Source organism: Sorex fumeus, unplaced genomic scaffold (assembly GCF_029834395.1).
Source record: "Sorex fumeus unplaced genomic scaffold, SorFum_2.1 ptg000011l, whole genome shotgun sequence".
In the NCBI taxonomy this organism is placed as follows: Eukaryota; Metazoa; Chordata; class Mammalia; order Eulipotyphla; family Soricidae; genus Sorex; species Sorex fumeus.
In genome coordinates this window covers 4,703,967-4,718,840 of record NW_026606068.1, presented here as the reverse complement: position 1 = coordinate 4,718,840, position 14,874 = coordinate 4,703,967, and positions in this window count along the sequence as shown.

Genomic DNA, 14,874 nt, shown 5'->3' with positions numbered 1-14,874 from the left:
ATCATAAGAGGGACAGGGGTTCTTCCAACCGTCCTCGCCGCCCGTTCCCTAGCTGGTCCCTTGAGCTGTTCGGCACAGCGGGAGCAAATCAGGAGCTTGTCCTGCTACCTCCTGGCCCTGCATCCGCTCATCCAGCCCTTAAATGCTGGAGATTTTGTTCACTGAGAAATTTTTCGCATTCGTTTTGCTTTTTCAAAGCAACCGCATTAAAGCATTTGTTAGTTTGATTTCCAAGGGGTGTTGGCATGTGCGTGGTTTTTTTTTTCTCTTTTTGGGTCACACCAGGCAATGCACAGGGGTTCCTCCTGGCTCTGTGCTCAGGAAGTACCCCTGGCAGTGCTCAGGGGACCACATGGGATGCTGGGAATCGAACCCGGGTCTGCCGTGTGCAAGGCAAACGCCCTACCCGCTGTGCTATTGCTCCAGCCCCTGGTTTTGTTTTTTTAAGAATAAGATAAGGAGGAGCAGGAGTGATAGCACAGCGGGTAGGGCGTTTGCCTTGCACGTGGCAGACCCGGGTTCGATTCCCAGCATCCCATGTGGTCCCCTGAGCACCGCCGGGAGTGATTCCTGAGTGTACAGCCAGGAGTAACCCCTGAGCATCGCCGGGTGTGACCCAAACCCAAAGAAAACCAAATAAGATCAATCAAAGAGTGAGGCAAGGAAAGCAAACCTGACTGGGACTTATAAGTTGTTCGGTGCCAGGGCTGCACCCGCACCTCTGCCCTGCTTCTCCCACCCCCTCACCCAGCCCTGACCCACACACGAGTACCCAGCCCTGGCCTGCGGCGCTGAAAATGGACCCCCGGGCCGTGCAGGAGGGCCCGAGTAATGGGGTCCCTGCGGGAGACATGACAGGGGAGAGACTGTCAGAGAGACAGAGAGAGAGTGAAAGATAGAGACAGAGAGATGACAGACGGGGGTGGGGGGGGACAGGGAGAGAGAGACAGAGACAGAGATTGTCAGAGAGACAGAGAGACAGAGAGAGAGTGAAAGAGAGGGACAGAGACACGGGGGTTAGGGGGGACAGGGAGAGAGAGAGAGAGACAGAGACTGTCAGAGAGACAGAGAGAGTCAAAGATAAGGACAGAGAGATGAGAGGGACAGAGACAGAGAATGAGACAGAGAGACAGAGACACAGAGAGGGAGACAGAAAAAAAAACAGGAACAGAGACAGAGACAGGGACAGGGACAGAGACAGTCAGAGACGGAGAGACAGAGACCGGGACAGAGAGACAGTCACAGAGACAGCCTGCCTGCCGCCCGACAGACAGCCGCGGGGGTCCCAGGCGCCCCCCTCGCGCCGGGCAGGCCGGTGGGCGCCGGGGAGGCCCCGCCTGCCGCATCGATCGGGGTCTGCGGGGCGCAGCTGCGCGCGGGCGGGCGGGGCGGCCGCACATTAGCGCGGGCGCGACCCCCGGGGGCGGCTGCTGAGCGCGGGGCGGGCGGAGGGAGGGAGCCCCGGCGCCCCCCTCCCGGTCCCCGCGACCCCCGCCCGGCCCCCGGCGCCCCCCGCCAGGCCTCATCCGGCCCCCGGGGCCCCTGCCCGGCCCCCGCGACCCCCACCCAAGCCCCCGCCACCCCCGCCCAGCGCCCCGGCGCCCCCCACCAGGCTCCCGCGACTCCCCGCTGGCCCCCGCGACCTCCACCCAAGCCCTGCCCGGCCCCTGCGACCCCCGCAGGCCCCTGGCGCCCCCCACCAGGCCTTGCCCGGCCCCCGCGACCCCCACCCAAGCCCCGCCCGGCCCCCGAAGACCCCGGTCCAGCCCCCGCGACCCACACCCAAGCTCTGCCCGCCACCCCCGCGACCCCCACCCAAGCCCCGCCCGGCCCCCGTGACCCCCACCCAAGCCCCACCCGGCCCCTGCAACCCCCGCCAGGCCTCCGCGCCTCTCCCCCCCACCCCGGGCTTTCCTGCCCCTGGCCCCAGACCTGTCTGAATGCCCCTTGCACAGCCCTCTCGAAGGAGGGCATCCAGCCCCCTGCACTAGTAGTGACCATACACTGACCCCCACCCCGGAGGGACCCCCTGGGCGCCTCCCCCCCAACTGGGGCAGGTGGGGCCGGAAGGTGGGGAGGGGCCTTAGCACAGGAAGCAAAATTGAGGGGGACCTCCTGGGGGACCTCTTACCCCTGTGTCATCTTGGGGGATGAGTGGGGGAGGGGGAGGGCAGGATGAGGCCAGCCGTTGCTGTGCGAGCTTGGGTGAGGTGCTCAACCTCTCTGAGTCTCTCCCGCCACCCATCCTGCCTCAAGCCTATGTCCTGATTCCTGCCGGGGCCCTGGGTGTCAGCACTCAAGCTGGGGAGGGGTCCGGGCTGGGCTTCTTCCCCATGAGCACAGCCACTCTGAGGCCACTGGGCACTGACCCGAGCTCCACACACACACACACACACACACACACACACACACACACACACCTCTACCTCTCCACTGGACAGCAGAGCCCCCCCGGGCAGTGACATTCCCTGTCTTCCAGATCGTTCTCTGCCTCAGTTTCCCCATGTGCCTCAGTCCCCATGTCCATCTGCTTCAACACCCACCACTGTCCCACTCTGCCCTAGTCCAGTGAGGTCTGTGAAAGAGGCTTCTCAGGGCTGGAGCGATGGCACAGCGGGGAGGGCGTTTGCCTTGCACGCGGCCGACCCGGGTTCGATCCCCGGTATCCCATATGGTTCCCTGCGCACTGCCAGGAGTAATTCCTGAGGGCAGAGCCAGGAGTAACCCCTGTGCATCGCCGGGAGTGACCCCCCCAAAAAAAAAAGAAAGAAAGAAAGAGACTTTTCAGCTCCCGAGACCCCCCCTCCCCCGCCAGTCCTGGGCTGAGCCGCAGCCTCTGCCCTCCGGGATGCTGGGCTGTCCCCCTCTGCTCCCCACACCCTCGGGACTCTGGTGCTCCTTCCCCCGCCCCCGCCCAGTCACGCGGGAAAGGCAGATGACTCCCAAATTTCTCTATCCCATGAGCTCCGGTGGGTCTCTGCTGGAGTCTTGGGAATTCACGGCAGCCCAGCAGCTGAGCTACCCTGTGAGGCCGCGGGCAGCAGGGTGGGGCTCCCCTGGAGTGGAGCCGCTTTTTGAGTGACAGTCCCACCCCCCTGCGTCACACAGGTGCCCCCGAGACCAGGAGCCACTGGCAGCCAGCCCACTCCCCCAACAAGAGCTGCCCGGGGAACCCAGGATGCGGTCCTCACGTGAGGGCACGCCCTGGACGTCAGCTGCCTCTCGGAAGGCCCCTAGGTAGCCGCCCTCGTGCCTTGCACAGCACAGACCACCGCGCTTGGCAGTCGGGCTTCGAGGTGCCCGTGGAGGTGGTCTAGCGAGCAGAGAATAAGTCACACCTATCGGGTATCGATCCACAAAGACAAACGCCATGCATGAAGCGGCAGCGTCAGAGAGCTACAGACGTTCCCGACGGGCGGCTGCTGCCCTTCCGCATGGCCAGACCGTCTCCGGGAGACAGTGGCGGATCCCCCACAAGCTCCCAGACCCCTCTGCAGGGACTGTGACTGGTTAAAGGTCCCACCCAGAAGCCACTCACGGGACCTTCTGCCCCCGCTGAGCTGCACTGAACGCCCGTCGCCCACCCTCACCCCCACCCCTCCCAGGCCTCCACCGCCAGCCTCTGGGTCGTCCCCGAGTCTCCTCTTCGCACAGACCCCAAAGCGGGGGCTGGAGCGACAGCGCAGCAGGGGAGTTACCTGCCTGGCACACCTCCAATCCTGGTTCAGTTCCCAGCAGCCCGCGTGGTGCCCGCCCAGCAGCACCAGGAGTGATCCCTGAGCACAGAGCCGGGAGTCAGCCCTGAGCACGGCCAGGTGTGGCCCCCAAACAAACATGGGCCATAAGGCGCCACCACCGGAGGCCGGGCCTCGGCATGCGAAGCACGAGCTCTGCCCTAAGAGGGGCCGGAGTGATGGCACAGCGGGGAGGGCGCTTGCCTTGCAGGTGGCCCACCCGGGGTCCATCCCCGGCACCCCATGTGGTCCCCTGAGCTGTGCCAGGAGTGAGCCCAGGAAAATGAAACTTAAGAAATGAAAAAGGCCCCAAAGCCCAGCGAGGGGGAAATCCCAGCCCCGGAGTTCACAGGTGCAGCTGACCCCTGTCCTTCTGCCCATGCTACCTCAGCTCCAGGCTCCGTTGCCTTTGCTGCTGCAGGCCCATCTGCAGTGCTCGTCGCACCCATCTCAGCTTCCTCTCCCTTCCCCCAAGATTCAGTTCCCTGACCCCCCAGTGAGGCTCTCCCTGAACCTCCTGTTTTAGATCACACACACACACACATACTCACACTCACATGTGGCAATCATTCACACACACTCACACACAGCACATACTCACACAGAGAGTACACACACTTACATAGCACACACCACACAGTCCACACACTCACATACAAAACAACACTCTCAGAGCCCACACTCAGCTCACAGAGTACACACACTCACACAGCACACACACACTCACACACAAAACTCAGACCCACTCACACACACATACACACAGCACCCACTCATACCCACTCACAGACACTCACACACATACACAGCATACACAGCATACACAGTGCACGCACACGCACACACACACACACACACACACACACACACTCTCTCTCTCTCTCTCTCTCTCCTTCTCTCCCTGGGCATTGTGTGTGTGTTTGGGGGGGAGCTTGTAGTTAATGTTGATTGATCAGGAGATGCACTATCTTCCTGTAGTGGAAAAATGTCATTTGTGTTCACAGTCAGTGTCCCCGGCTGGAAGGCCAGACTGCTGCATTCACCACCTCTCGATCCTCTGGACCAACACTTCTGGGAAGTAGTAGGTGCTCAGTAAAGACTGTTGAGCGGACGAGCTCAGGGAAGCGTGGCCCAAGCTGGACACTCAGGCGTGCAGAGACCCGAGACCACCTCGGACCCTGTGACCCGGAGCCGCTGCCCACCCCCCTTTTCCTCCTGTCTACACTGAAACAGAGAAAAGCCACGCAGAGCTGTGGGTACCAGAACTCACGCAGGGAAGGCGCTCTGCGCCGAGTGGGCTGGACCGCACCGGCGCTGTGGCTGTGCTTAAACCCTGACTCACAACTGCAGTTCCATCCACTTAAACAAAGAAACAGCGAGGGTTCCGATTATGGACAGAGTTACCTACAGGAGGGCCGATCACCGTGTGCTTTTAATAGGAAAAGTTGGAGACCATCTATATTTTTAAGAAGATGGGATTTGTTCCATAAAATACGTTACACCCTTGAAGGAATCCAGGCAGCCATTAAAACCCGAGTTCGCAAAGAATATTTAATGGCATGGGAAGATGTCCAGCGCGTAATGCTAAGTGGAAAAAGTAGGGGAGAATTCTCCAATCGAGTCGTGGATATCTGGCCGTTTGCTTTGCCGTTTTGTTAAACTGTGCACGTGCTCTTTTATGCGTTTTAAGACATTCAAAAAATACAGAGCGAAAAAGAAAACACAAGATGTAAGAACTGGAATGATAGCACAGCGGGGAGGGCTCTTACCTTGCACGCAGGCAACCCAGGTTCGATCCCTGGCATCCCATGTGGTCCCCCGAGCCCTGCCAGGAGTGATTCCCGAGCACAGAATCAGGAGTCAGCCCTGAGCACTGCTGGGTAGGGCCCCAAAGCAAAAACGAGAACAGAACCAGGGTTGATGCCTTGCTCTGCTGGCGCCGTAGCACAGCAGGGAGGAGGGCGTTTGCCCTGCACGCAGCTGACGCAGGTTTGATTCCGGTCACCCATATGGTCCCCTGAACACTTCCAGGAGTGGTCCCTGAGCTCAGAGCCGGGAGTCAGCCCTGAGCACTGCTGGGTATGGCCCCAAAGCAAACTAACACAATCAGGGCGTCCTGCTCTCTGAGAGCCATTTAGGGCCGCAGCGCGTTTAAGCACACGCGTCAGAGGAAAAAAAGACGAGAAAGAAGAAGACCAGAGTGGTGAGGCAGCCCCTTCCGGGAGGGGAGACATGGACAGCTGGGTTCTGTCTCCTCTTTCCCTGCTTGAGGCAGTGGTGGTGGCGGCAGGGCTGGAGCCGGGACCCACACACGCACGGTGGAACTGCATCCCCGCCCCTGTCGTTCCTCTTATTAGATTTTCCAGATTTCTTACAGCGAACGTGGAAGCCACAGTGATTAATAATCAGGAAAAGCAGTTTCTGAAAGACTTAACATCTGAGCTTCCCAAAGGCTCGCCACACATTACGTGTGCCGACGGACACACGGTACCCAGGGCCCGGAGGTTTGATGAGGGGGGAGATGAGGGAGACGGCCCAGGAAGGGGGAGATGCCGGCTGGAGTGCCCGGGGAGGAAGCGGTGTGGGGCGCCCTGATGCCCTCTGGGCCCCTGAGGGCTGCTCGGCTCTGTCCAGCAGCTGGGGCAAGCTCTGGCCTCCGGACCTGGGCGAACCCCCTGGAGGCCCCTTCCGAGCCTCAGGTCCTGGCCCACCCTCGCTCCGGACTACACCCTCAGTCTGTCCTCAGACCTCTCCCTTGGAACTCAGACCCCCAGCCCCAGGCATTGACCAGACCCCAGATTCTGTGTGTGCGTGTGTGTGTGTGTGTGTGTGTGTGTGTGTGTTAGGAAGATGTCGAGTCAACGCCCAGGCTTCATGATCGGTTTCGCAAGGTTTTCCTGCACGCCCAGAGCAGCAATGCACTCACAGCTGATGGACAAGGAGGCCAGCTAGGGGCTGCCCCAGAGCCCACCCGGAAGCCTACCCCCGCTGCCCACTGACCCCTGCCCTTTCTCTCCTTCCGTCCCTCTACTTGAGGCACTCAGAGCTTGCAGGATTCCGTCCCTGAATCCCGACTTCTCCCCCTCCCCCCTCCCTCCACCCCGGCCACCCAGGTGACCCTGCGTCCAGGCGGAAGTGCGCCCCGCCCCACGTCACAGGAAGATGGTGTCCTCCCCCCGCTCCCCGTGCCAGGCCCAGAGGCACCGAGACCAGTGTGACGACGAGTGGGGAGGTGTTGGCGGTTTCTGAGCCCTGCTGAGTCACTGCCCCCCTCCGGGACGTCCGGCTCCGGGTTTCAGGCTACTCATCCCTCAGGAGCACCCGAGCATCCCGTGTTCCCTGCCCTGAATCTGTGAAGCCACTGATCCCCGCGTGGGCTTGTGCGGCTGTAACCTGAAGACCTGGCCTGTCCCTCTGGGTCCTGACCGCTGTGGGTCCAGAAGTGGCGGACACGTCGGGGAGAAGCGCCTGAGCTGGGGGCCCGGGATGGTCCGAAGCCTGGAGCGCATGCCCTGCACGCATGAGGCATCACATGTTTCCCACACCCCCCCGACCCGCCCCGTTCTGCTGAGGTGCCCTGGTGGCCCCAGTGTGACCCGTCTGCTCCCTTGGGACCCCAGAGCACCATTTGGGAGCCCCCAGAGCAAGTGAAATTAGCAGGAATCAAATGTCTGAAAAGGTGAGCGAAAGAGTGGGAACCCCTGGAGCGTGTGTGTGTGGTGTGTGTGGTGTGTGTATGTGGTGTGTGTGCATGTGTGCATATATGTACACTCTACATGCATGTGTACACATTTATGTATGTGCATGTGTGCATTTGTATGTGCACGTCCTGTGTGCATGTGTGTGAGTGTGCATATGTGCATATATGTCCCGTGTGCATGTGTGCACATCTGTGCACTGTGTGTGCATGTGTGAGCCTGCATGCAAGTACATATATGTGTGTCCTGCATGTGTGTGCATATGTGTGTGCATGTGTGTATGCATTGTGTGTGTATGTATGTACCATATGCATGGGTGCACCTGTATGTCTGTGCACATGTGTGATTGTGTGTATTTACGTGTGTATGTATGTAGGCTCCGTGTGCATGTGTATGTAGGCGTGTGCACATAGGTTTCCGTGTGTGAGCATGTGTACCCATGTCTGTGGTGCTTCCCTAGCTCAGGGACTTCCTTCCTGTGGGCCCTTCGGGGCCCAGCCTGGTCTCTTTGGGGCCTTGGGGCTGAATTCCCCCTCCTTCCTGTCCGGCCCAGCCCAGACCCTGCCGTGCCATGCCAGGGGACAGAGGGCGGGCCCGAGACCCTTCCCGCGGCATTCCCAGGGCACCGATAAGCCTCAGCCTCTAAGGGCCTGCCCTGAGCCGAGCCCGCTCCCCAGGGGCCCTGCACTCACCGGGAACCCCGGGCCTCTCTGCCCCCGGGTTGATGAGTTGGGGGGGCACCTCACTCCCGCCCCAGGGACCTGCTTTGACTCACAGCCACCAGCAAATGGAGTTAGGACCCCTGGCGCCCCCCCAGCCCCTGGTGGCCGCTTTTCCCGCAAACCTAATCAAGCTGCCACCACATTTGCGGGAATTGGGGGCGGGCGGGAGGCTGCGGGCCCGGGGGCGCTGACGGGACTCACAGCCGTCAGGGTCCCTCAGCGCTACCTTCCCTCCGGTGCTCGTCCTAAGCTGGGGGTCCCTGCCAGCCCTGCTCCCCGGGGGCGAGGGGGTCCGAGTCAGTGTGGCCTGAGCTGGAGGCTGGGCATGATTCATTCATGCCTGAGTTCTGGAACCTTCCACACCACAGAGCAGGGAGAACAGGAGCTGCTAGGGCCGTGAGGGCTGTCCCGGCCACCCCGGGTGGGGCCCCCTGGCGCCGGACCCTCCCTCGGGGACCCCAGTTTGATCCCCCCAACTGCTCCGGGAAGCAGAGGAGGAGCTGTCGCTCTGCTCCCCAAATTCCACCCGAGGGGTGACCGGAAACATCCCACCCTCCCCAGGGGGCTGAGCGGGAGCAGGACCCTCACCCCCACTTCCCAGATGAGGAAACTGAGGCTCAGGAAAGCCAGCCTGTTTGGAGTGAGGACGAAAGACCAGGCAGGAAAGGGTACCGGGAGGAACGGGGGAAGGTCTGTGCTGGGGAGCACTGCTCTAGGAGTCCTGCGGCCAAGGCGGGTCTTGACTGGCGCTCCGCCTGCCCGGCTCCTCCCGGCTCCTCCCGGCCTCTACTTCCCCCTCTGTAAAATGGAGTTAATAAGCCCGGCCCAACCCTGGGGCTGTGGCAGGGGGTAAACCAGTGTGGTGAGGTGGGGAAAGGCTTTGGAAACTGTGGGCCTCTGCCAGCCAGCGGCAGGGAGCAACCCACGTCTGTCCAAGCCTGCCAGCCTTCCCAAGCCCAGGGGGGCCGACACGCGGGACCCCGGCTCCCAGGACCTGGAACCCGGCCCGGGTCGGAGAGGGCCGGAGCGTTGCCCTCCCCAGCTTCGAGTCAGTGGAGACCCCCCTCGGGGGTGGGGGGACTGGGCAGGAGCCCCAGGTTGGGGGTGGGGTTAGCAATGGGAGCATTAGCTGGTGTGAACTAATTTGATGGTGCTGATAAGGGCTGGGCCGCCTGGGGCCAGCCCCACCCTGCACCCCTACTCCACCCCCGCTGAAAACCTCGGGCCGAGCCAGGCTCCACTCGCTCGCCCGTGCTCGGTGATGAAATCTCTACTCAGCCTGGCTGGCGAGCGCTGCAGTTACCAAATCTCTGTAATTGAGATTAATTTGGGTGCCTGATTGGGTCAGCCCTCACAGGCACCCATTAATTAGTGGGGGAGGCTCCAAACCCCAGCAGCTGGGTCCTGCAGCCAGGAGGGCCGAGGGCTGAGGACAGGGGTCCCTGGGAGATGCCGGGTGGGTAGTATCCCGGAGAGTGTGTGTGCGTGTGTGTGTATGCGTGTGTTTGCGTGTGTGCATGTGTGTGTGTGCGTGTGTGTGTGTGTGTGTGTGTGTGTGTGTGGACAGAGCCACCCCCTCTGGAACTATGCCCCCCCCAGATCTTAGATCTCCATGGGTTAAAGGGCTCATTACCGGGGAGGGGAAGGGAGGGGAGGGGAGGGAGGGGGCCTCTGAGGTGTCTTGGACATCAAACAGCTCTTGCAAAACCTGGAGATGAGTTAAGTGCAAATGAATTTGAAACAGACAATGAGGTTCGCTTTAGACACCTGGGCAGAAAAAAAAAAATGAAGGGAAAAGCGCCCCAGGGCCAGCTCATTTGGGATTTTTTTTTTTCCCCTGAACCCAAAACACACAAGGAAAAACAAACCCACCCGTCTACACCCGGTGCCGGCGGCGGGCTGGCGCGCCCTGACTCGGTGCCCGGCTGGCAGCGATCTGGGCAGGCACGTGAGGCGCAGGACATGCTTGTGTGCGGGGAGCTGCCACAGGCCGGGAGCCGGAGGGGGCCCCTGTGCGCTGGAAGGGCCACAGGGCCTGGGGCTGCAGGGACAGGGCCACACAGCCTGCAGGGGGCAGCAGAGAGACTCCGGGCGCGAGAGTGCTCCCGGCCGCCCGGGCGGGTCCTCCTGGCCGCTCACCTGACTCCCCCAGCTAATTGCCTGGGTGTTTTATTTTTGCCCCGTGAATCCCGCAGAGGGACAAAAGCAGGTCCTGAGTCACCAGGATCCGCCCCCGCTGCCGCCCACGCTGGAGCCGGCCTGAGGACCCAGAGGCGGCTGGGGTCTGGCCCAGGGGGACGGTGGGGCGCGACCGGCCCTGCGGGTTTGTGGGGTGCACCCCGGGCGCGCGGAGGGTGCGGGGGCCTAATGGACAGGCCCCTCCCGGGAGTGCATCTGCGGCCTGGCTCCAGCCAGATGCATCAGACCCAGCTGTCACTCATGATGAATGTCGCTCGTTTCCCAGAAAGAGCAGGTCCTGGATGCCCAATGACAGGCCACAGGACCAGGCTCCCATCAAGAATGACAGGCCACGGGACCAGGCCCCCATCAGGAACGACAGGCCACGGGACCAGGCCCTGTCAGGAATGACAGGCTACGAGACCAGGCCCCTGTCAAGAATGACAGGCCACAGAACCAGGACCTGTCAGGAATAACAGGCCACAGGAACAGGCCCCATCAGGAACGACAGGTCACAGGCCCCCGTCAGGAATGACAGGCCAGGGAAACAGGCCCCTGTTGGGAATGACAGGCCATGAGACCAGGCCCCTGTCAAGAATGACAGGCCACAGAACCAGGCCCCGTCGGGAATGACAGGCCACGGGACCAGACCCCTGTTGGGAACGACAGGCCATGAAACCAGGCCCCTGTCAAGAAAGATAGGCCACAGAACCAGGCCCTGTCAGGAATGACAGACCACGGGACCAGACCCCATCAGTAACGAGAGGCCACGAGACCAGGCCCCTGTCAGGAAGGACAGGCCATGGGACCAGGCCCTCGTCAGGAACGACAGGCCACGAGACCAGGCCCCATCAGGAACGAGAGGCCACAAAACCAGGCCCTGTCAGGAATGACAGGCCACGGGACCAGGCCCCATCAGGAATGAGAGGCCATGGGCCCAGGTCCCATGAGGGATCACAGGCCACGGGACCAGGGCCCCACTGGCCTCCATCACCCAGTAGTCACAGAACAGACTCCTCCCCCCGGGCGTGGAGAGAGCAAGTCCCCTCTCCACGTCCCCAAGCCCTCCGCATGCCAGGCCTGAGGGTCTTGGGCAGCCCTGCCTGCAGGAGCAAGTCTACCCCAGTGGGTCTATTCTACAGATGGGTAAACCGAGGTCTGAGGGCCTGAGTGGGAGGTGCAGGAGACTGGGGCGGGTCCCTGTGGTGCCCCGGCTCCATCTGTAGGCCCTGCAGCTGCTGTCTTCTCAAGCTCCGCCCTCTCTCCCCCTGCCCAGGATGTCCTGAGACTAGGGACACAGGCGGTTCCTTCCCACCCACAGCCGGGAAGCAGAGCACTGGAAAGGGGCTGATGAGAACGCAGCGAGGGCCCCTCGCTTCCCAGAGAGCCAGTGTCCACGGCCTTCTGGGCAGAGACGCCTGACAGCGGCCCTTGGACCCAGCTCTGGGCAAGAGCCCCACTGCCCCCAGGGCCGTGTCTCTGTCCTACACCCACCCCTCCCGGGTGTGGCAGGGTCACACGAGGGAAACCGACTCCTGACTTGAGTGAGTCGCACTCGGGCTGTTCCATCGGGAAAAGCCACTTTGTCATGAGTTTGCACTCAGGATCCCACATGATGGAGCCGGAAGTGGGACCTGGCGCACTGCAGAGAAATGGTGATGACAGGGGACAGACTCGGTCCAGGGCTGGAGTGCTGCTCGGCCCCATGATGGAGCCCCGCCTCGGAACAGAGTGGGCCATGGTAGCAGGAGAGGGAGGGAAGGAGGGAGGAAGGAAGGAAGGAAGGAAGGAAGGAAGGAAGGAAGGAGGGAGGGAGGGAGGGAGGGAAGGAGGGAGGGAAGGAAGGAGGGAGGAAGGAAGGAAAGAGGGAGGGAGGGAGGGAAGGAGGGAGGAAGGAAGGAAAGAGGGAGGGAGGGAGGGAAGGAGGGAGGGAGGGAGGGAGGGAGGGAGGGAGGGAGGGAAGGAGGGAGGGAGGGAAGGAAAGAAAGGATGGAAAGAGGAAAGGAGGGAAGGAGGGAGGGAAGGAGGAGGGAGGGAGGGAGGGAGGGAGGGAGGGAGAGAGGGAAGGAGGGAGAGAGGGAGGGGGGAGGGAGGGAGGGAAGAAGGGAAGAAGGGAGGAAGGAAGGAAGGAAGGAAAGAAGGAAGGAAGAAAGGAAGGAAGGAAGGAAAGAGAAAAGGCAGGCAGGTGGGCAGTACACCCCGACACCCCTTCTTGGACCTCCCTGGTTCCCAGATGCTGCCCCACTCTGGAAAATGGCCACATGGCTCATAGGCTTCTCCCTGGCCGAGCAGGTGCCCCCAGAGGCCCCCACCTCCCACTCCCAGCCCATGACCAGAAGCCCCCAAAGGCCCCGGGCCGTGCACACGGGAAGGGACGTTCTTCCGTGGCTGCAGTCACGGCTCCCAGAACTGCGGGCTTCGCTCAGGGGACCCAGGTCAATCCCGGGCACCACTTGGTCTCCTGAGCCCCGCGGGTGTGACCCCACACACGTGCGCACCTGCCCTCGGCGTGTACAGAGCTGGCCGGCTGCCCCCGCCCAGTGCCCAGTGTGTGCTTCCGAAGCTCAACGCTGTGGTGCCACCTTCCTCCCTGATGAGCACCAGGGGGTCCGCCTGGACCCCTGACCCCGGAGGTCAGCTCACCCTCTTTCGGCGGGTAGGGGGCACAGTGACGGTGCTCAGGGGTGACTCCTCACTCTGTGCTCAGGAATCACTCCTGGCGGTGCTCAGGGGACCGCAGGGATGTCGGAGATCAAACCTGGGTCAGCTGCATGCCTCCCCGCTGGGCAGTGGCCCGGCTCTTCTCTCTGGTGTCCCTCCTCACGGCCGCAGTTCTGCTCCGCGTGGCCCCTGACCGCCCGCCAGCCGCCCGCCCCCTCTGGCCTAGGGACCCCTCAGCCAACACTGAGGCTTTCCTTGGCAATGAGGGGGCAGCCGCCCGGGCCCCCACCCACCGCGGTCCCTCCCCAGACCCCCAGGTCCTGACCCTCCCTAGTTCCCCCAGATGTCCAGGGCTGCACCCAACCCTGACCAGCATCTGCCTGTCCAGCTGCACTGCCCAGGAGCGCCAGGCCCTCTGCTTGCCCTGGGTCCCCTGCGAGGGGCTGCCCTCTCGCCCCTGTGGAAGGGCACGGGGCGGGGGGCAGGGGCACCCGGCAGGGTCCTGTCATCGACCAGCCGGGCAGCGCCCCGGGCCGGTCTGTCAGCACCAGCTGCTGCCCGAGCCGCTGGGGCACCCAGAGAGGCCCCAGTGCCCGGGGCGGGTGGGGGCGGGTGGCCACACCCCAGCGCGCTCCCTGCAGCCGAGCAGTCAGAGGCGGGCGAGAGCTCCCCCCGGGCTCCTCCCTGACCCTCACCCCGGAGCCTCCCACACCCCCAGGGGCCCCTCGGGAAGGTCTGGGGCTCGGGGCGCCCCTGGAAGCCCCCCGGCCCCCACGCCCCCGGCTCCTCCCGCCGCCTCTGACCACATCCTGCATCTATTTCATCAGGCACGGGATGGCTTTTAAATAAATCTAAAAAACTCCACTTCCTCCTTGGCAAGTCCATTTTAAGTCATTTTATCTCTTTCCCCCCTATATTTTTCCCCAATAATGCGATTAAGTGACTCAGCGCCGACTGCCTCGGGCAGGGCTGGCCTCTAATTCAGTTGGAGGACGGTCACCCCTGACCCCTCCGCGCTGGCTAAGAGAACACTTAAGCTCCATCCTCGGCTTCCTACAAGCGGCCGGCTGGGGGGGCCGCGGGCTCTGGGGGGCGGCGGCGGGCGCGGGAGGGGGATGAGAAACAAACTTTCACATAAAATTATGGTATATGGATAATTGAGAAGTTTAAAAACATGAATCTAATTGTGCAGTCCCCGGAGAAGCGGGTATCGAGCCTTTGTATAAGAGGCCTGGATTCTCCCGATGATGATTTATTGCTAAATCCTAGTATTTTTCAATACATTATAGTTTTTAAATTGTGTTTAAATTGAGTGTAGAGGAGCAGAGGCCATTAGGAGATGCAGAAACGATGATTATATTTAAATATTCATGCACGCAGTACCTTATTATTGAATCTGAACACTAACAAAATCAATATTAAGTGCGGTTTGACATGAATTTATTTATGAATTTCGACTTTCTAAGTACTGTATTTTTTCACTCAAAAATTGTGAGTATAATGTAGTAATGATATCAAAACACCGTGTCAGAGAGCATTAGCTGGGGAGGTTATAAACCTCTGGATTAGGGGCCCCCCGATTGCCCTCAAAAGTGCTTAGTACACAAAACCCAATTCCTTTTTTTTTTTTTTCCCCCCTCCTTGCCTGTTTCTGAGTAGTGCAAATCCACTAACACTTGGGCGGCCGGGGAGAGGCGTGGGCGCCCGCTGCAGGGCCGGGGACCTGCTGAGTGGAGGGGGGCCACGCCGGGGAGTCCCCCTGACCCACAAGCCGCTGAAGCTCCCCCCACCCAGACTAGGATGTGAGGCTCAGGGCCCCCCAAAGGCCACCAGCTCCCAGGCTCCAGGCTGGGGGTGTGGCAGGAGAAGCTGGAAAGAGAC